A 22,002-nucleotide genomic window follows, 5' to 3' on the forward strand; every position below is an offset into this window, starting at 1 on the left:
TTTTATCCATACGGTGGTACTTAATAAACTCGTAACATTATTCTTTATACCCTTTCGATAAGATTTGCGTTTCGTATTGATGTATCAACTCGGCCAAAAGTTTTTTATTACGTTCAAATTTGCGATCGGAAAACTTGTATGCAAATCGATTATTAAAGTGGCGCGCGGAAAACTTATATGAATAACCGCATTCAATATGTTTAGTTTTTATGTTGGATATTAATTATTTTGACAGATATATTAGCTAATTAAAATGTGTCAACTTTTTTTAAATGGGCTTTTACTAGGAATTGAAAATTACTTCCTGTGCTCTTTTATTTGCTAAATTAATTTTTATTTACATGGTAGATATATTATAAAGCATAATGATTATGCTTATGTGGAAATCCGATTTCATTACTCGGGTGTTTTGAGGCCCTCGACTTGTTTTCATAGCTACGAATTGCACCCTCATCAAGAATCGCTAAGTTTCACCCTTTGGTAGACAATATAATATTATGGAAAGCATACAGTTTAAAAATGAAATGATAAACTCAAATGAAAATCACGATAAAAATATTATTATAATGTTTACAGATATGCTGACGGTACGCAACTGTCATGAAAGTTCAACGATTTGTTATTCAGCCTAATTTTGTTACTCTATGTGTGTGATAAGGTTTAATCAATATTGTTTACAAACACAAAGTAATATATGAGCATTAAGAAGTAGAGAAGTTTTATAATTATTCTCAGTTAAGGTCAATTTTTCTTAAGTGGTATAATATAAGTGGGAAAGTGATATTTTATATACAAATAAAAATAAAACAAGAAGGTCACAAAGCGAAATATTCCTTGAATTATTTCATTTTCATAAGGACTATACTATAGCAAATTATTTAAGAATTACATATTATTATTTCGACATAATTTAATGATCGAGTGATATAAGTATCTACCAATGTTGGTAATAATTTGAAATGTACTAAGCAGTAAGACATATGATAAATATATTTATATTAACATGTAATAATAATATTACATTTTAATACTTATAAACATATATTTTATTTTGCCGACAGTACTCCGTAAATAGTTTCATTGACAAATCTGTCAATTCATTCGACTTGTATAGTGTGGAGTGAATGACCAAAAAATGACCGACATTTTGTTTGAAGTAACATTCGTATGAAGTTCTAATGGAGCTATGGCGTTTGTTTTATTGATTTCGTATTGTGGTTTGAACAAATGAAAACATACAATTATATAGGATCGAATTTGGACTAAACAGTTTTTGTCCGCTTCTTTTTATCCTTTAGGAATAAATAGGCAAAGAACGGAGCCATATAGCCTTGTCAATAAGCCTAATAATGGCTATATTTTCTTAGTATATCAGTTTTTAGACGTTCAGAATTTCTTTTTCACCATAATACATTACTGTTAATTTAAAAATCCTACTTCATTGTTTAAGCACATAATATTATCTAGTTTTAAATCTTATCAACTTCATACAACTAAGTTTTTGTTTTAAGTTTTAAGAATTTTTCGTTTAATGTCTCATAGAGTCCTTTATACATAAACTTTTGAAAGGCACACTAAGGCTTATAAATTAAATTAAAGAATTGAAGTGTTAAAGCAACATTGACTAATATAACACAGCAATAAACTAGGGCTTGAACGATTATTCGGAGAATTTGGGATATCTGTAACAATTTAATGTCCATTTGACTGTACGCTAGTGTAAAGGGAATGCGATATTGCATTTAACTTGCGTCTCTAAAGGTCTCGGGTAGATTAATGGAAGTCTAAGGCAGGGTACGGACATTTAAATGTGAAACATGATGAAGGAATATTCCGACGTAAGTGGAACTAGAGTTTGCTTTTGACATTACGAATGCTTAGCTCCATATTGTATTTAGAATTTCTGCGTCGAATTAAAGAGAGACAAATTTAGGAGCTGTGTAATTGCACAGAGAAGAATGTTGGGTCATAGAATATTGTGTTAGTAGTAGTAATTAGCCATTCCCGCCCGCTTCGCTGGGCGAATTTTAAAAGGAAGGAATTTGAAAAATAGATAGCCATCTAGGACAAATTTTGCAACGAATGGTGGTAGTTTCATGTCGATACGATCAGTGGTGTAGGCGTGAAAGAGCCTCAAACAAAGACCATTTTCATTGTATAACTAGCCGTTCCTACCCGCTCCGCTGGGCGAATTTTAAAAGAAAATAAATTAATGAAGGAACGTTGGAATTTGAAAAATAAGTAGCTATAATCCATCTAGGATAAATTTCGCATCGAATGGTGGTAGTTTCATGTCGATACAATCAGTGGTTTAGGCGTGAAAGAGCCTCAAACAAAGACCATTTTCATTATATATATATATATATATATTTAAATAATAGATAAAAAACGGTGTGTATAGACCACAAGACAAAATTAAAATTTTGTCAAGTCGACGTTGTTATAAGTAATAAACACTACAAAATATTATCTATAATAACATTATAAAGAGCACTATTGGAAAGCTATACTATCCCCGGTTGACAATGGCTATATTATATTTCAAAAAAATTAGGGATCCTTACTAAAACTCCAACAATAGGTTTTTTATGACAGTAAGGGATGAGACAAGCAGGACGCTTAGCTGATGGTAATTGATACGTCCTGCCCATTACAATGAAGTGCCGCTCAAGATTCTTGAGAAACCGAAAAATTCTTAACGGCACTACAATTTCGCTCGTCACCTTGAGACATAAGATGTTAAGTCTCATTCGCCCAGTAATTTCACCGGAAATTCAACCGAAATAGGCGCAGTTGTGGTACCCATAATCTAGCCGACATCCACTACAAAGGAGCCTCCGACAGATGTAAAAAATATTACCTAAAATATTATTTACATCGCAAGCGCTTCGAAAAGTATTACTTACAAAAGGCGATATACTTATGTATACATGTGTCACGACGGTATATGTTATAAGAATTATTTTACCCATCGCCTTTTAAAATACGGTTCGCCTAGAAATATCCAATTAGAGAGAGAGTTCTGTACTAAATTAATTAAACGTAAAACACTACACGTATTATAGTAAAAGTTGTTTTAATCAAGCATATTAGTTACTGATCTGGTTTAGCATACATTTGCATACTCCCAAGTCTTACTCGAGCATCATATTAGCTTATCGATCTCTACATTGGCTCATATTGTTTTAAATATGGGACAGTATTAGCATCCGGCAGTATGAAATTTGTTGTAAGATGACATATTTTAATAAAAAAAATTTAACCGACTTCAAAAAAGGAGGAGGTTCTCAATTCGTCGTTTTTTTTATGTTTGTTACCTCAAAACTTTCGACTGGGTGAACCGATTTTGATAATTCTTTTTTTATTTGAAAGCTGGTGCTTCATCCAAGATAGTTTTGTTACTACATACAAGGTGAGATGTGCTTGAGTCGTGAGGAGGCGAGAGGCGAGAGCGGGTTGCAGCGGAAGGACACCGATTCCAAAAATTACAATAATCATAACTAGAATAAGATTAATTAATTAGATTGATTAATTAGTTTTCGGTAGGGTGGTGAGTCGGAATCGAACCGACTAAAACCACACGGTGTACTATACCGCGGAACGGCGTTATTAACATATCCGATACTCCTTCTGAAGTTGAATAATACCTACTACAACTATTACTGACACCAGACAGATTGGGAATGGAGCGACCACCCTTAGACTATTAAATAATAAATTATATTGTACGATATTACATTGTGACCATATTTTTATGTAAAAACAAGTCCGCTGAGTTTCTTGCGCCCGTTCTATTCAGGTCTGAGGTTTTGGAATTGGAACCTTTTGGAATCGGTGCTAGTTTTTGACTTTCTATTGATTTTACATCCTATTTTGAAGATAGGCATTCCGAGTTCTAATAGTTTACATCTCACCAATCAATATCTTGAAATTAAAGAGTTTGAGTTGAGAAGAAAACAATGCTTACAACTATGTTTACAATTATTAATATGATTACATGAAATTTTAATCATCACTACAAGGAAGCGAATACCAGTACCAAACATACTGCCCGAAATAGCTTCCAAAAGCCCTATAGAGGCGCGTATAGATAGTACTTTGCAAATTCTCCACGCCTCTGGGCCCCACGTGCCAAGTGTCTCGACACCAAACAGCACAAAGTTGCATGGCACAAAGCTATATGACTCACTGGTACCAACTGCGATATCAACTGATATTTTAACCTAATTAATGATAGTGAACATTTTATAACAACTACCAATATCTTGTCATTTGAATCACCGCTTTATAACAGGAATACATCTATGTGTGAATTCGCTTCTTATTTAACTTTCTTACATTTTTATCAAATTTAAAAGGTAGCTTGATGTATGGACAAGTCGATGACTATACAGAAATCTTCTGACGATACAAAATACTGAAAAGCTGCAAATATCAATAAATTATGTGTTACAATGTGTATATAACTTAAGCTGTTTGTTTTCCAATAAATAAATAAATAAATAAATAAATCATTATACCAATTTAATTTATTCTAAAATTTCGTCTGAGTGCTCTCACCAACTGAGCCGACTGTGCTAGACAACGATATACACTGGCCTTCAAAAGTAAGTATCACACTTTTCAGATTGGGATAACGTTTTAAGTTCACAAGATATACTTTCGGAATAAAAACGACTCCAAAGAGAATTTAATTTTGTACATAAAAACTATATAGTCGGTAACCTTCTTTTAAGAATTGGCTGAAAAAAAACTTCAAAAACAAAACCATTCCTTTTTCAAAGTGGACGTTTCCGAATTACAGTTTTACCATTCACATTTTTCTTTCTGTTTTAAATTTTTTTCAAGATCGATGGGTCTTGTTTTAAAAATTTATGCTAAAAAGCACATAACATTTATTTATCATGCCTCTTTCAGTTGAAGAATGTGCTAGGATGATGGCTTTTCTGGAACTAGGCATCAGTACGCGTCGCACTGCAAGTATGGTGGGTGTGACAGTACGAACAGTCCAGAAGGTAAAGCGAAGGTACGAAGAGACTGGACACCATCTGAGGAGACCTTGTAATGGCAGACACAGGTATACCAGTGCCCGAGAAGATCGTTATATTATTTCCACTGTGTTAAGAAATCGCCACCAAAATGCAGTTGAAGTCCAGCAACAGCTACTTCAGACCCGGAGGGACTACATTAGTGACAGTACAGTGAGAAGAAGAATTGCTGAAGCAAATTTGAAACCCCGAAGACCAGCGAGTGGCCCAAAACTCGAGAGACAGCATCGAGTAGCGAGACTGCGATACGCCCGTGAACACATGCAGTGGGATGAAGAAGAATGGTCAAGAATTTTGTTTGCAGATGAGTCTCGATTCTCCCTTTACACTTCTGATGGAAGGCGAAGTGTTTACAGGCGACCTGGTGAGCAATACCTTCAAGCCTGCATCTCAGAAAGAGTCCAATACGGTGGAGGCAGTGTACATGTATGGGCTGGCACATCTTCACAAGGTCGCACAGAGCTAGTAGCCGTAAAAAAGGCAGTATGCCAAACCGGCTCGAAGCTGTAATCAGAGCTCGAGGAGGCAATACCAGTTATTAAAAATTAAATAACATGTAATACATTCTAGTTGAATTTTTTTACACTAAACTAAAAATATCTATTTTCATTGTTTTATCTTTTTTAAGTTAAAAATGTTACTAATGCATAATTTTAGTTTCTAAGAATTAAAGCCTATAAAATTCGCAACAAAATGTTTTTTATCTTAAATCTCTACCTTCTATAGTTAAGAAAAAAAATTTATTTGAAAAGTGTGATACTTACTTTTGCAGGCCAGTGTATTTAATGCAATAAACAGTATTCCAAAGATCAAAAATAAGCTTGCTACACGATAATAATTGGCCTTCTTTTATTTAAAAGTCGTATTGACAAGAGTCAGACAAGACAATAAGCGTCACTGGCACAGATGGTAGATCTGTAGACTCTCACCACAGAGCCCCGGATTCAATCCTCGCCCGCCATGTACCAATATGTTTTAGAATTTCGATTTATATGTACGTTTATTTGTCGATTTATAAGGTGGGCAATGTTTTTGTAATTCTTCTGGTGTTACAAGAAAGAAAAGCTGTGGTGATCACATACCTTCAGGTGCATACGGTATGCATAATTTAATATTCCATAGAAAAATAATACCACCTTTAGAATTAATATCTAGAAATATTCAATGTGTTGAAAGGACAATTGCTTTTTTTTATGAAAATACGCGACGAGACGAGCAGGACGTTCAGCTGATGGTAATTGATACACCCTGCCCATCACAATACATTGCCGGTCAGGATTCTTGAAAGGTCCAAAAATTCTGAGGGGCACTACAATTGCGCTCGTCACCTTGAGGCATAAGATGTTGTCTCATTTGCCCAGTAATTTCACTAGCTACGGCGCCTTTCAGACCAAAACACAGTAATGTTTACACATTACTGCTTCACGGCTGAAATAGGCGCCGTATAATAAATTAAAAATATATATTTTCAAGCTTTTATTTTAAGCTTTTATTCCCAAGCTTTCCTATAACAAGAGCGAGCTTTGTTGCTTTGCTATTAAACCTTCATCGTTACCTCTTACAATCCTTCAAAAAGAGCGCGTACACCTTCCTTAAAGGCCGGCAACGCTCCTGTGAATCCTCTGGTGTTGCCAGAGAATGTGGGCGGCGATGATCACTTAACACCAGGTGACCCGTACTCTCGTTTGTCCTCCTTTTCCATAAAAAAACAATGTTGTATTTTAAGGGGAAACGCACTCAAATTCATTTATTATCATCACAACTTAGGGAAAAGGTACGAGTCAACTAAGTTCGATGGCTCTTCGTTATTCAAATTCAAATTTGTGTACATAGTACATAGAATTATAACAGTTACGATGGTACAGAAACCTACGCGTCTGACTTACACTTGATCGGTCATTGTTATAGCCAAAAAAAGCTATAATGAAATTATTTCACATATGAGCCTAGCCTATCGAATGCCGTTGTTGAAAGTGTGGAACATTCTTTTCTTTTTTTTTTTAGCGTAGCCTATCGAAAGCCGTAGTTCAAAGTGTGGAACATTCTGTGTTACATTAATGCATCTTGTATTGTAAACACTCAGATACTCTCGCCATTTGTCGTAAGAGCTTAACTACTTGTTGCAATAAATAGAATGGAATACTGTAATTAGTACTGTGACGATAACGTATGGATGACGTCAAGTATTACTAACTCATTAAGCTAATTACCAAATAACTAGTTATAACAATAATTATAATGGACAATTGACCGTCCGGGGCTTTGTGTACTACAAACTAATGTATTAGCTAATATTCCTGTACGGTCCGCAAAAACATAACTGATTTTAGAAAGTTCAATAAATTATATCAAATATTAGGTGACGTAAGAATTTATGTTAAATCCATCAAACAGTATCACTTTATTTATTTAGGTCAAAAGAATGACACTTATGAGACTATGAGTATCAAAAGTACATTTTGCCATTAACCACAACCTAATATTGAAAAGTGGCAAGTGTAAAGTGGCATTCATTGGCATTTTTTTTAATCAACATGGAAGCTTTAGCATCTATATAAAGTGAAAAATGTTCAGACGTGATGACTTGCATGAGTTAGTTTAAAAAAATATAAATTAATTAAAAAACGTATATAAGGTTCTTAAGCCCTAACATATCTCTGACATTTTTGAATAAAATAAATATATTTTTGTGTCATTGTTTCACTTTCAATTTATTCCTATAAAAGTTTCAATCAAATCATTCATCATATAAAATATTTCATTTTTAGTCCAGAAATATTTGTTCAGAACCAAGAGAACTGAATTTAAGATAAAAGTTATGCACATAATTCTGAAAAGTCTAAATATTGGTCCTAGCTATTTAGTTTAAGGTATTTTACATAGGTAAACTATAATCATAAACTTCTTTGCAGTCAGGTTTGAAACACACTAATAAAATCGTATTGTTCAATGTGTACTTTAATCGCAAAATTGTTGAGTGTAGTCGACTATTGTGCACAAGAAGCTTGGCAATAGTTGTTTCAAATTGTAATGCAATGTGTATTTTAAAGGAATAAATGAGTTTCAGATGGGCAAAGCTGTAATCTCCTACTATTCCTTTAGCCGCTACATCTATACACATTAGATTGCTATTATTTTTTGTAAATTTTTATCCATACGGTGGTACTTAATAAACTCGTAACATTATTCTTTATACCCTTTCGATAAGATTTGCGTTTCGTATTGATGTATCAACTCGGCCAAAAGTTTTTTATTACGTTCAAATTTGCGATCGGAAAACTTGTATGCAAATCGATTATTAAAGTGGCGCGCGGAAAACTTATATGAATAACCGCATTCAATTTGTTTAGTTTTTATGTTGGATATTAATTATTTTGACAGATATATTAGCTAATTAAAATGTGTCAACTTTTTTTAAATGGGCTTTTACTAGGAATTGAAAATTACTTCCTGTGCTCTTTTATTTGCTTAATTAATTTTTATTTACATGGCAGATATATTATAAAGCATAATGATTATGCTTGTGGAAATCCGATTTCATTACTCGGGTGTTTTGAGGCCCTCGACTTGTTTTCATAGCTACGAATTGCACCCTCATCAAGAATCGCTAAGTTTCACCCTTTGGTAGACAATATAATATTATGGAAAGCATACAGTTTAAAAATGAAATGATAAACTCAAATGAAAATCACGATAAAAATATTATTATAATGTTTACAGATATGCTGACGGTACGCAACTGTCATGAAAGTTCAACGATTTGTTATTCAGCCTAATTTTGTTACTCTATGTGTGTGATAAGGTTTAATCAATATTGTTTACAAACACAAAGTAATATATGAGCATTAAGAAGTAGAGAAGTTTTATAATTATTCTCAGTTAAGGTCAATTTTTCTTAAGTGGTATAATATAAGTGGGATAGTGATATTTTATATACAAATAAAAATAAAACAAGAAGGTCACAAAGCGAAATATTCCTTGAATTATTTCATTTTCATAAGGACTATACTATAGCAAATTATTTAAGAATTACATATTATTATTTCGACATAATTTAATGATCGAGTGATATAAGTATCTACCAATATTGGTAATAATTTGAAATATACTAAGCAGTAAGATATACGATAAAAATATTTATATTAACATGTAATAATAATATTACATTTTAATACTTATAAATATATATTTTATTTTGCCGACAGTACTCCGTAAATAGTTTCATTGACAAATCTGTCAATTCATTCGACTTGTATAGTGTGGAGTGAATGACCAAAAAATTACCGACATTTTGTTTGAAGTAACATTCGTATGAAGTTCTAATGGAGCTATGGCGTTTGTTTTATTGATTTCGTATTGTGGTTTGAACAAATGAAAACATACAATTATATAGGGTCGAATTTGGACTAAACAGTTTTCGTCCGCTTCTTTTTATCCTTTAGGAATAAATAGGCAAAGAACGGAGCCATATAGCCTTGTCAATAGGCCTAATAATGGCTATATTTTCTTAGTAGATCAGATTTTAGATGTTCAGAATTTCTTTTTCACCATAATACAATACTGTTAATTTAAAAATCATACTTCATTGTTTAAGTACATAATATTATCTAGTTTTAAATCGTATCAACTTCATACAACTAAGTTTTTGTTTTAAGTTTTAAGAATGTATAAATTTTCGTTTAATGTCTCATAGAGTCCTTTATACATAAACTTTTGAAAGGCACACTAAGGCTTATAAATTAAATTAAGGAATTGAAGTGTTAAAGCAACATTGACTAATATAACACAGCAATAAACTAGGGCTTGAACGATTATTCGGAGAATTTGGGATATCTGTAACAATTTAATGTCCATTTGACTGTACGCTAGTGTAAAGGGAATGCGATATTGCATTTAACTTGCGTCTCTAAAGGTCTCGGGTAGATTAATGGAAGTCTAAGGCAGGGTACGGACATTTAAATGTGAAACATGATGAAGGAATATTCCGACGTAAGTGGAACTAGAGTTTGCTTTTGACATTACGAATGCTTAGCTCCATATTGTATTTAGAATTTCTGCGTCGAATTAAAGAGAGACAAATTTAGGAGCTGTGTAATTGCACAGAGAAGAATGTTGGGTCATAGAATATTGTGTTAGTAGTAGTAATTAGCCATTCCCGCCCGCTTCGCTGGGCGAATTTTAAAAGGAAGGAATTCAAAAAATAGCCATCTAGGACAAATTTCGCATCGAATGGTGGTAGTTTCATGTCGATACGATCAGTGGTTTAGGCGTGAAAGAGCCTCAAACAAAGACCATTTTCATTGTATAACTAGCCGTTCCTACCCGCTCCGCTGGGCGAATTTTAAAAGAATTTATTTTCTTAATGAAGGAACGTTGGAATTTGAAAAATAAGTAGCTATAATCTATCTGGGATAAATTTCGCATCGAATGGTGGTAGTTTCATGTCGATACAATCAGTGGTTTAGGCGTGAAAGAGCCTCAAACAAAGACCATTTTCATTGTATAACTAGCCGTTCCTACCCGCTCCGCTGGGCGAATTTTAAAAGAATTTATTTTCTTAATGAAGGAACGTTGGAATTTGAAAAATAAGTAGCTATAATCTATCTGTGATAAATTTCGCATGGAATGGTGGTAGTTTCATGTCGATACAATCAGTGGTTTAGGCGTGAAAGAGCCTCAAACAAAGACCATTTTCATTATATATATATTTAAATAATAGATAAAAAACGGTGTGTATAGACCACAAGACAAAATTAAAATTTTGTCAAGTCGACGTTGTTATAAGTAATAAACACTACAAAATATTATCTATAATAACATTATAAAGAGGAAAGATTTGACTGTGTGTTTGCATTGAATAGGGTCCGAAACTACTGACGCAATTTGAAAAATTGTATCACTATTGGAAAGCTACACTATCCCCGGTTGACAATGGCTATATTATATTTCAAAAAAATTAGGGATCCTTACTAAAACTCCAATAATAGGTTTTTTATGACAGTAAGGGATGAGACAAGCAGGACGTTCAGCTGATGGTAATTGATACGCCCTAATCAACAATGCAGCGCCGCTAAGGATTCTTGAGAAACCGAAAAATTCTTAACGACCCTATAATTTCGTTCGTCAACTTCAGACATAAGATGTTAAGTCTCATTCGCCCAGTAATTTCACCGGAAATTCAACCGAAATAGGCGCAGTTGAGGTACCCATAATCTAGCCGACATCCGACAAAGGAGCCTCCGACAGGTGTAAAAAAATTACCTAAAATATTATTTACATCGCAAGCGCTTCGAAAAGTATTACTTACAAAAGGCGATATACTTATGTATACATGTGTCACGACGGTATATGTTATAAGAATTATTTTACCCATCGCCTTTTAAAATACGGTTCGCCTAGAAATATCCAATTAGAGAGAGAGTTCTGTACTAAATTAATTAAACGTAAAACACTACACGTATTATAGTAAAAGTTGTTTTAATCAAGCATATTAGTTACTGATCTGGTTTAGCATACATTTGCATACTCCCAAGTCTTACTCGAGCATCATATTAGCTTATCGATCTCTACATTGGCTCATATTGTTTTAAATATGGGACAGTATTAGCATCCGGCAGTATGAAATTTGTTGTAACATGACATATTTTAATAAAAAAAAATTAACCGACTTCAAAAAAGGAGGAGGTTCTCAATTCGTCGTTTTTTTTATGTTTGTTACCTCAAAACTTTCGACTGGGTGAACCGATTTTCATAATTCTTTTTTTATTTGAAAGCTGGTGCTTCATCCAAGATAGTTTTGTTACTACATACATAGTTATAGGTGAGATGTGCGTGAGTCGTGAGGAGGCGAGAGGCGAGAGCGGGTTGCAGCGGAAGGACACCGATTCCAAAAATTACAATAATCGTAACTAGAATAAGATTAATTAATTAGATTGTATAAAAATACGCAATTATTTTTATACTTTTTAGTGCACATTATATCTATTGTTTTGGAATAGTGTTTTTGAATGCGGTTGATTTTTTTGTTATTTTTTTTTGATTTCCCTGTTAAGTTAAAGCTTAACGCCAGCATAGCTCACAAATAAGTTGTGTTTTGATGTTTTTATTTCTGTATCAATACAATATTTCTTTTCATTGTTTTCTTCTCTTTTTCTATTCTTCGCCAAAACGACAGATTGACATCAACTTAAATTACAATATGTTCTTTTAAAAATTTAATACTTTTAAAAACTAAATTATATTTATGAACAAGTTTTTAGTTTGAGCTTGTCGGAACAATTATTCAATACAAAATGCCCTTGAAACTGTTGTTCTACAAAGACAATATAAGTACGCGTTATATAAATAATGTTTTATTTAATATTATACATTGTTAGAATCATTTTACGTTCTTTCGCTTAACATCCAACAGATGGCGTTGTCCATATACATTGTAACATTAAAACACGCAAACATTTGTCAAAGCATTATATCTGAGTATGTATGGTACAGAGTTGGCTAGTCAGTTCTGGAATAGCATTGAATAGTGTCAAGATAAAGTGAGCGTGTTTCTTTATCGTAGTCCTACTGTGCAAGTTAAACTTAAGCCCTTTTTAAAAGATTTTTATACAGCTTTAGAATTACAATACTTTCTTCGTTTCTCGGGTTCGTCTGACTGACCTAAAATCATAAAATGTTGCGAATCCAGGGCATATCTATCCGAAAATCATTGGAGTGTAAATAAAACAAATCAAAGAAAGGAAAGAGGAAAGGACACTTGTGAATGTATTTTTTTTCTTTTTACATTTACCACCAGTACAGTGAGTTTCTTGCTACTTCTTCTCATTAGCTCAACCCTTTTACGAAGTAGCGGTAGATTCAATAAGAAAAATTTTTTTTTTTTTTGACATTCATAAGTGTCATTTTCGTGACCTACTTGAATAAACTGATTTTGATTTGATTTGATTTGACCACTCCGCAATAGGTTGAGCTTTAATAAGAAGAAGTGGCAAGAAACTCATTGCCACTCTTTTAAATCAACATATTCATAGTTGAAAGATGTCACTTAAGAAACTAAATAGAGAGAGGGAGAGTTTGAAATGTTTGAATTAAAAAGCACGATCTAATACCAAACATTTTTAGTAGAAATGTATTTTTCTGTTATTGCATTAACGCAGAGAGATGAAAATGACAAACGGAGAGCGACTCATGAAAATCTATCTCCGGGTCAACAAACTCGACGTAATACGAATCAAATGAATTTATCCCCAAATACATTATGTTACAGTGTAATTTCGTTTGGAAACACGGGGAGTGAAAAGCGTGCCTCGAATATAAAGACAATGCTATTTAGATTTACACAATTTGGTTATTGTAGGTCGATGCAGTTTTATAAGAATATCGACCTACTAGTCCTAGTTTCAGTTTTAATTATCTAATATATAAAATTCTCATGTCGCGGTGTTTCTAGTTAAACTCCTTCGAAACGGCTTGACCGATTCTCATGAAATTTCGAGTGCATATTGGGTAGGTCTGAGAATCGGACATCTTTTTTTCATTCCCCCTAAATGTTAAGGGTGGTCCACGCCAATTTTTTTTGTAATTTATTTGACATTTTTTTTTAAATTTGTTAGATTATGAGTCAGCATTCAAAATTTCACCTATCTACGATCAATAGTTACTTTTGTTTCGCGATTTTAATATCGGCAATACAACGTTTGCTGGGTCAGCTTTCCACTCTATATTAACCAACTTCAAAAAAGGAGGAGGTTCGTCGGTATGTTTTTTTTTGTTTGTTACCTCTAAACTTTCGACTGGGTGAACCGATTTTGATAATTCTTTTTTTATTTGAAAGCTGGTGCTTCGTTTTGTGTGGTAAGGGTTACTATAGCATAAATGATTTTCTTATTGCTTCGAAAGACTAGGAATAGAGTGAACAACCTTAGGCTATATAATTAAAAATCTAGGTCCTGAAAGGTACTGATGGGAATAGCTTAAATCTGGATAAAAAGCTATTCAGGAACCAAACATTTCTAAATAAACTATTGCATATGCTTACCAGGCATGCATGCCATAGGATAGAGATATTAAGTCATGAGATACATGTTAAGTATAGGCTCCCAGATTGACTCCTGCATTTATAAAAAATATAAATCTTATAAAAAAAGAAGAAGCCCGCCAAATCAGTTGCGCCCGTTCTTTTCTGAGATATCAACTTTCGAAGGGGTTATGATTTTGGTAGTCTTTGATGTTCTACAAGTAATTTGAAATCGTATTCGCATCGTACGAATTTAAATTGGAAATACACCTCCCCGCTCCCTTTTAATATCGCAAAATAATATTGTACAATGTATTGGCGGTATTAGCGCAAAAATGAGATAAGATGAGATAATAATATATATAAACTAGCTGACCCAGCAAACTTTGTATTGCCGATATTAAAATCGCGATACAAAACTAACTGTTGATCGTGGATGGGTGAAAATTTGAAGTTGTATGTATTTTTTAATGCTGACTCATAATCAAACAAATTTAAAAAAAAATGTCAAAAAAATAAAAAAATAAATTCGTGTGAACCACCCTTAACATTTAGGGGCATGAACAATAGATGTTGTCCGATTCTCAGACCTACCCAATATGCACTAAAAATTTCATGAGAATCGGTCAAGCCGTTTCGGAGGACTTCAAAGTTGAACACCTTGACTCGAGAATTTTATATATTAGATGTTGAAAAAAAATAGATATTATACCTATTAGTATAATATGTATTTTTTTATATAAATTTGTTGTGGTTGTCTAAATTATTCACAGATTCAATTGTGAAATCGAAGTTTTTGTTTTAATGTGGGAGCATAATGCCCTTCCAAACGAGGTAAATAAGTGAATAAACGCTTTTTTTTTATGGAATAGGAGGACAAACGAGCGTACGGGTCACCTGTTGTTAAGTGATCACCGCCGCCCAATACTCTCAACACCAGAGGAATCACAGGAGCGTTGCCGGCCTTTAAGGAAGGTGTACGCGCTTTTTTTGAAGGTACCCATGTCGTATCGTCTCGGAAACACCGCACAAGGAAGTTCATTCCACAGCTTTGTAGTACGTGGAAGAAAGCTCCTTGTAAACCGCACTGTGGAGGACCGCCACACATCCAGATGGTGAGGATGGAAGGTAGTGCGAAGGTGGAATTCGGCGGCAGGAATTAGGTAAAACAGCTCTTCGGAACACTCCCCGTGATAAAAGCGGTAGAAGACACACAATGAAGCGACGTCTCTACGCAACGCTAAGTGATCCAGCCGTTCACAGAGTACAGAGATGACTGCAATACTCCATGTGTGGCCGGACCTGCGCTTTGTACAGCGCTAGAATGTGGGCCGGCTTGAAGTATTGCCGTATATTGCTGGAGTATATCTCCAATAATTATACTATCTCCAATATATATAATATCTCCTTTAATTGGATAATAATCATACAAAAAAATAGTGAAAACTTCAGGATAATCAATCTTAATGGATAATCTCTGTTAAGTTAAACTTACTTATAAAAAGGGAAAAGGTTTTCATTCTTGGTCATAAATTGAAAACTATGCGTTATTAAAATAATTAAAAAACTGTTGAACCTTGTACCAATAACACTCATTCATGTGATACCCAACATGACAACACTGTTATCTGAATTCAAAATTTGGAGCGCCATTCCCATTGCCTTTTCTTTTCCTATACTTATAGTAAATGAAGGTTTTATATGCAAAATTTTATAGTTATACTAGCTGCCCCGACAGACGTTGTTCTGTAGATAATAAAAAATACTGTTTCGTAGGAATTTGTCAATAATATTTCAAAACATCAAGAATTATTTCGTAAAAAATGCTCCCTGTTGTTATACTGAAATTGTTTCACAGCGGAACTGTCAAACCGTGCGTCACTAAATTCTCTCATAGAAAATGTGTCGATACAAAACAAACATTTAAAATAAAAATAATTATGGGTCCCAAATCTAAATAAAAACTATCCTATCTCTCAAGTTGGACCAAACTGCACTCCATGAAGTAATCCCCATTAAAACCCGTTCGTTAGCTTAGGAGTCCATCGCAAACAAAGGACAAAAAAAGGACAAACAACGTGTCACGTAATTTATATATAGAGACATATAATAATAATAATAATAATAATAATAATAATTTATTTCTCTTAAAATCATAGTTTACAGCAGCTAGTGGCCGGAGTCACCTTTTAAGCAAATAATGCCTGTACCAGGTGTCTCCGCTCTTCCAATTCAGCAATGTGTTATATTTAACAAAAGTTTTATTGACATGGTGGTGAAATAATAATAAAGTTATGAAATGAATATAAATTTAAAAAGGTTATGAAATGAATATAAATTAACAATTTAAATATTTGGAAAGTTACTTTTGAACACCTTAACAATTACAGCGACAAAGATTTACAATTACGATTTTTAATTCTTATCGAATATGTAAGTCACTTTTTATTATTATAAACATAAATGATAAATATGTGTAACTATGTGTGAGTGTGTGTGTGCGTGCGATACTGTGTGTTTTTGTGAGTGTTGTGTGCGTGTATATATGTTAAGTGCGTGTGGAATATTTTCTGTCTGATCTATGTAAACATTGGATAAGTTATTATACTCTGTACATTATTTAAGTTGTTTAAGTAAAATCTCCGTTGCCTCATAGTCGAGAGACTTTAACCACTTCTCTACGATTTTTTTTATGGGACCCCGAAACGCGAAACGGGGCCCATATGTCTCTAGTGGCAGGCTTAGATGATGCGGTTGCATCGTCGGGACCTGCCTCGAGCAGGCCTTGATCCTGTTCTGGATATGGGACGTCACATGGGAGATGGCCGTGTCAACCGAGTCGATGACGTAAGAGGCTTCACAGACAGACGGTCGGAAAACAAAATGATCATATAAGGGTTCCGTGCCTCAAAAGGAAAAAAACGTTGACGCAATATTAAGAACTGCTGATTCACCACGTGGCACCCGGTTCGATCTCCCCTGTTACTAACCGATGCATGTCCAGTTTTCCAATTTATATGTACCTTTATTAGGTCGACAACGCTCTTGTGATTTTTGTATTTTAAGGAGAGTATGGGCCGGGGTAATCATATTGCGTCATTATGACCCGTATGTATGGTCGTTTGTCCACCATTAAAATAAAGAACTTAAAAGTTATTCAAGGTATAAGTTAAAAGTCATAATAGTTATATTTAAAAATATGAATCCTTATTGAAATCCAACATAGAGGCGACCTATACCTATGTTATAGTACAAACATAGATTAATAGTTATTCATGTAATTATCTTTAGAAGAAGCCTGTAAACATATTATTAGTTAAATAAAAATTAAATGTTAATTTTCAATATATCCGACACACTCTTGACCGGTTCTCATTGTAATCGGATGTTTCAAGTATAATTCACCCGTAATATTTCCTTCTATAGGGTTAACCGCGTGGTACACGTCTAAAAGGTCGTTAGTCCCGTGCACTGGGGCGGAATAATTGAATTACACACCGTTATACCACGAGGTGACAGTTACGTAACTGAGCGCGCTAATATCAACCTTATTGAGATGATCATTTTAATATTAAATTACTTTAAATTTTATGCCTGTGTAGAGAATAATGGAGGAAGAATGCCGTTTTATTCGGTTATATTTAATATCAGAAGAATCCACTTCAAAATACTGTAAAATAAATTTCTTTCCGATGTCCATTGCAAGAAGACCGATATTGTATTATTTACCTTCATTGGGATCTATAAAAGTTTAAACTGTAAAGACCGGCAACTGTTCTGTGATTCTTTTTGATGTAAAAACTTCTTTATCCGCGATGGGCACCTTTTGGTGGGGGTCAATCTTATGGGTTTGCCTCACCGACAATATATATAGTTAGACACTTTTTGAATGGTTGAAACACAATAATGTTCACACAATACTGCTTTACGGCAGAAAAAGGGAGCCGTTGTGGAACCCGTAATCTAGCCGGCATCCTGTGCGAAGAAGCCTCCCACTTGTAAATGCCCTTACTCGTCTCTTACGACATCCTTGGGTTTGGGACTTCCCTATTCTTTTTATAGATCCTGGAAGCACACGGTAAAGTGTGGCAAAATTTTGTTATATGTAGGTACATATGATCACGGTCCCTCCACTATAAAAACCATTTTATTATTCTTGTCAGTAATGTAGATTATTCTACTGGTAGAATGCGAAACGAAATCTATACAGGCGACACGGCGGGCGGTTACGTTTTTTTTTCATGGAAAAGTAGGACAAACGAGCGTACGGGTCACCTGGTGTTAAGTGATCACCGCCACATTCTCTTGCAACACCAGAGAATCACAGGAGCGTTGCCGGCCTTTAAGGAAGGTGTACGCGCTTTTTTTGAAGGTACCCATGTCGTATCGTCCCGGAAACACCACACAAGGAAGTTCATTCCACAGCTTTGTAGTACGTGGAAGAAGGCTCCTTGAAAACCGTACTGTGGAGGACCGCAACACATCCAGATGGTGGGGATGATATCCTAACTTGTGGCGTGTCGTGCGAAGGTGGAATTCGGCGGCTGGAATCAGGTGAAACAGCTCGTCGGAACATTCCCCATGATAAATGCGGTAGAGGACACAGAATGAAGCGATGTCTCTACGCAACGCCAAGTGATCCAGCCGTTCTCAGAGCACTGGGTCCCCGACAATTCGAGCTGCTCTACGTTGCACGCGGTCGAATGGTTCGAGCTGATACTGGGGTGCGCCAGATCAAAGATGACAGCAATACTCTATATGTTACTAATCTACTATAAAAATAACAGCTAAATGAGTTAACCAGTTCAATTTACTCCTTCATAAACATTAATACAATTTCTATTTACGTTCATATTCACAAGACCCAACAAATGCACTAAGTGATTATGCTTTCAGTTAGTTTCGTCTAATTTCCACCTGGTTCTATGAGATAGTTAGAGTGTTTCAATTAGTTACCAACTGTAGTACGTTGAGCTGAACTTAAGTGGATTATTTATTAGCTCTTAGATTAGGCTTTATTGCGATGTAATCAATTGAAAACTTCCTAGAATACCAAAGATTTTTGAGTGAAGAAAATGGTATCTGAGGTCTTCTGATTAACTAACTTAACTTATTTATAAATTATTTATTAATAACACCAATACATTCAGATTTAAACTGAAATATTTTTCCTAATCATTGTGATTGTGTGATCTTGTTTACATAATTTCAAGTAGAAACAAATACACCGCTCAACTAAAAAGCTAACTAGCTCGACTTATCCAAGTAGTAGGCATTATAAGTTTGTTCCTAGTTTAAAGAGTCAAAAGTAGGTTAATCTAATAAAAAGTTTCGATATATAAAAATATACTTTCTATTGCTACATTTTAATATTCCTGTTAAGGATAAAGGGCCAAATTTATAATGTCTTGTATAATTGTCGTCGGTCCTAAAAACGTGTCCAAATTTTCAAGTAGACAGGATTTCTTAATGTTGACGATAATAACGTCTTTAAAAATGACTAAGGATTGCGTTAGATGTATATAAGTAGAGTTCATGGTAATATAGGCGTATGAAACATCATTTAACAAACAAACATTGTTTATTGTTGTTGCCATCAATTGTTTTGAAGTGGTTACCCATATAGAAATAATTACGTTATAAACACAATAACTAGCGCAGATTTAGATTCTTTTGGTAACTGAGCAAAAAGTTGATTGTTCTGATGAAAAGGACGCCTAAAGGAAGTAAGTAGATTCAGATGAATCTATCATCTAGAAAACCTGTGACAGCTTTGAAAAGCAAGAGCTTTGAGCAATTCACGCACTCTAACACAAAGTGTCATACAAATAAGCGAGTGTAAGACGTAGCTTGTCACGAACACTTAACTAATATAACTGGCCTGTTTTCATCGGTCGTATAACAGCAAGAGACTCTATCTAGACGTATAAATTATCTGAGTAGGATGTAATATATTAACTTCCGATAGATAAATGCCAGATACAGTAAATGTACAGTACATTAAAAAAAAGTAACGGAAACTGTAAAAACAAATTGTGCATAAGCATCCCACTAACTTCAACAGTAATGGACCCATTTCTGTAAGCCTGGGCCAGCCGACTTATTGTTATGATAATAAAAACCCCAATAAATTCACGTTTATCGGTTGCAACGCCCCTTAATATCAGATACGTTGCTCGTCCAATGATAAATTGCCTATTTTTACCCAATATCTGTGGAGAACTCAACTTCAACAGTGTTTAACCGACAATCTCAATGTGAAGACGTTATAATGCGTTCAGCTGGTTTGTTTTAAAGCATACAAATCCAAAATAGAAGGTACTAGAACTCGCATAGCAACTCTTAAAGAAAACCGGCTAAGAGTGAGTTGGTCCTCACCAGTGGAAAGCTTGTTTGCACGGATGGGTAGCCAAGGATACCACAGCGATGACATTTTCTGCAATCTGGCTGATGAGACTGAGACATTTTAAATCTCATAGTTATGACTGCAATCGTAGTGGTGCTCAGATTTTGAGATATCATTGTTATGGGTTCTGTACCCATGACTATGATAGTCCATGAGTATGACTTGCCATTAGGTCGTGGTCACCTCAAATATTATTCTTAAAACATAAATAATTTTGTACCATCGTAAAAGACTTTTATTCGTAGGTGCTTTTGTAAGCACAAGTTTTCAACACTTCTGTAAACAAAACCTTACTTCTTCAGCTGTCTAACTATTGTTGTTTATAAAATATAGCCTTCTGACCATAGAATTAGAATTTATTAGCGTATATACGACAGATTACAATGCAGTGCCACTCAGGATTCTTGAAAATTCTGAGCTGATGATATCGACATGGGTGTTTTTGTAAAAAAATCGCCATGTCTAAATTAGCATGACTGCGTTTATAACTCACTTTTTGAAAAAATGTGATATGCCTGTTTTGCGCATAACAAGGTCCAATTTGGGTTCAAGCAAGAATTCCGAGGGGCACCTCATTGGAATGTACAAAGAGTATCAGTAACTATGATGCTACCAACGTCACTTTTTTCATTAAAAAAGGTTAATTTATTTCTACTGTGACTGATGACTTTCATATCTTCTGAAAAAATATTTCTTTTGTTTTGAACAAAATTAGTGGAAAATGCTGAAGCTATGTGCAAACACTCATTAGGTGTGACTAGAAAAGCAGTTTCTCATTATGATCGCTTGAAATATTCATTGACTCTTCAGATGTTGACAGTGACACATATCTGCTCAAGTACAGAGATTACATTTAAAAGTCTGTAGATATGTGGACCAAATTGTTACTTTAGTTCATAGCCTCATCATCATTAACGTTGTTGAAATAATTTTTCTAGTGTCGGAAGAGTCTTGTCTATTCTGCCACTCCCCTAAGTAATAACTAGTTAATAACATAAATACTTACATAGTAATACTAGTAGTTAAAGCTAAAAAAGGCAATATGTAGGTACATCAATGACTATAAAACAAAAAAAATAATTGAAAAAATAGGATTAGATATTCATATAAAAGTATATGTTTATTTACACAATTGATAACAAAATTAACTAATAGTACTTAAAATAATAATCTTACAAAGATTTGGAAATAACTCATTTAAATCCTTGTCAGGATATATTTTGCAATTTAATTATATAAATTAGGTATTTAACAGCGGGCGGTACAAAAGTAACACGGAGTATTGTCAAAGTGATAGACAAACATCTAAAACAAACCGATAAACGGCAGAATACTGTAAATATAAATCACAATCGTAATTTAGAATCATTAATTATCTCGGACAGTAACTATTTGATATCTATTTATTTTTTACCAAAACCTTACCCTGTGCTTTATATTTTAAAAATATCAAATTCATCAAGTTCTGGTTACCAATATTATCGTAAACGCGCCATCTAGCGTACACTGTATTCAACTCGATACGCTGTTTT

The 22,002-nt window shown here is 34.1% G+C and overlaps 1 protein-coding gene across 1 annotated transcript in view; it reads left to right on the top strand.

Annotated features, from left to right (window-relative positions):
- The window catches only part of LOC126972747 (calmodulin-binding transcription activator 1), a 258,853-nt gene that overhangs the window by 71,259 nt on the left and 165,592 nt on the right, over positions 1–22,002 (top strand). The window lies entirely within an intron of this gene.

Source organism: Leptidea sinapis, chromosome 27, assembly GCF_905404315.1.
Source record: "Leptidea sinapis chromosome 27, ilLepSina1.1, whole genome shotgun sequence".
Classification (NCBI taxonomy): Eukaryota; Metazoa; Arthropoda; class Insecta; order Lepidoptera; family Pieridae; genus Leptidea; species Leptidea sinapis.